The sequence below is a fragment of the Balaenoptera physalus genome, assembly GCF_965194825.1.
Source record: "Balaenoptera physalus genome assembly, contig: HAP1_SCAFFOLD_723, whole genome shotgun sequence".
NCBI lineage: Eukaryota > Metazoa > Chordata > Mammalia > Artiodactyla > Balaenopteridae > Balaenoptera > Balaenoptera physalus.
Window position 1 is genome coordinate 195,511 of NW_028126040.1, and position 2,058 is coordinate 197,568.

Genomic DNA, 2,058 nt, shown 5'->3' on the forward strand with positions numbered 1-2,058 from the left:
GGCACGTGGACTTCAGTAGTTGTTGCATGCGGGCTCAGTCGTTGTGGCTCCCGGACTCTAGAGCGCAGGCTCAGTCGTTGTGGAGCACGGGCTTAGTTGCTCCGCAGCATGTGAGATCTTGGTGGACCAAGGCTCGAACCCACGTCCCCTGCATCGGCAGGTGGATTCCCAGCCACTGCACCACAAGCGAAGCCCCTGCTCTGCATTATTTTAACGTCAGTCCGCTTGGCAGGACATCTAGGAGCCTCGCGTGGGCACCCTATTCCCTGCAAGAACACTGAGTAACCCCAGGCCCCCATGGGCCCGCTATGCCACATCCAGGCCCGTAGCCCTTCGGAGCCACTCTGTGTATGCCGAGTGTAGGGCAACAGACTGCACTCTTTCTTGGGACAGCTTGATTTCCCCAACACTCCCACAGGTCGACGAACACCTTTCTAGCAGGTCCAACATTCCGTGCAAGTCTGCCTCATTACCCTAGTCTGAGCTGCACTGAGAATAACCCTCGGCTTCGCATTCCATCTGGGACCCCCTGCCTGAAGTCACCCTGCCTCCAGGAGAATGTCAGCCTGCGTTCCGACTGCAACTCAAGCCCAGGTCCTCGTGTAACACTGCAGGCTTTTGAAGAGCCACGGGCCCGGAGGCCTAGCTGGGGCGATCCTTGGTTGAGACAGTTCGCTATTTGCAGAACACCCTGCTTCGAGGAGTTGATTCAGGGAAGGAACCACTGGGTCACCTGTGTCTGTTTGGACTTGTTAGAAAGCACAGGGATGTATGCTGCGTGTGCCCGTGGAAATGGGGGCCTGATGGAACTAGCCTTGCTTTCCCATTTTGAAAGCTCCATTCATGCTGCCTTGAAGCTACTTGAAAGTGACTGCTGTTGACAGGCCACTAGCCACTGTAGGCATGGCTCTGGGAAGAAAAGGAGTTTTCTCTAGCTAAGCCGGGTGCTTCGATGGCCGGGGTGGAGCTCATCCTGCCACGCTCTAGAGCTAAAGGGAAACTCAACGTGAGTACTGGCCTCGAGGTAAGTCCCTGAGTAGCCGCGCAGAAATGGAGGCATGCAGCCCTTTCCACGAGGTCTTAGTCGCTGTTCTGCTTTATTGTATTTTATTTTTTTAATGTTTTATTGCTTTTTTAAGATTTATGTATTGATTGATTGATTGCTATGTTGGGTCTTCGTTTCTGTGCTAGGGGCCTCTCCAGTTGCGGTAAGTGGGGGCGACTCTTCATCGCGGTGCGTAGGCCTCTCACTATCGCGGCCTCTCTTGTTGCGGAGCACAGGGTCCAGAGGCGCAGGCTCAGGGGTTGTGTCTCACGTGCCCAGTTGCTCCGCGGCATGTGGGAACCTCCTAGACCAGGGCTCGAACCCGTGTCCCCTGCATTGGCAGGCAGATTCTCAACCACTGCGCCACCGGGGAAGCCCCTGTTCTGCTTTATTTTAAAAGAAGTACCCTTTTCAGGACTCCTAGGCCCCTCGGGTGTGCATCATTTTCCCTCCAAGATCAGTGAGTACCTCCAGACCCCTGTGGGCCTGCTGAGCAACATCGAGGCCCAAAGGTCGGTCTCCCGTAGGCCCTCTGTGTATGCCGAGTGATGGGCAACACACTGCTCGTTCCTTAAGGAGAGCTACATTTCCAGAGCACCGGAACAGCCTCAGGACCACATTTCTAGGCAGTGCGACGTGCCATGGAAGTGTTCGTCATGGCCCCCGTCTGAGCTGCCATGAGAAAACACTGTGCTTAGAATTCTTCGAGGACCTCGTACCGGAAGTCACTCTGCTCGAGGAGAAAGCCAGCATCCTACCATGCTGTGGCGCTAACGGGACACTCAGCGTGAGCACTTGCCTCGAGGTAAGGCCCTGAATTGCCGTGCAGAAGCGGAGGCGTGCTGCAGTTTTCAGGAGGCCGTAGCCCCTGCTCAGCTTTAGTTTATTTATTTATTCATTTGTTTATCTATCTGTCTATCTAGTTCTTTATTTTCTTATGTAACTTATCATTTTTGTTTTACTGTGTTGGGTCTTCGTTGCTGCATGTGAGCGTTCTCTAGTTGTAGCGAGCG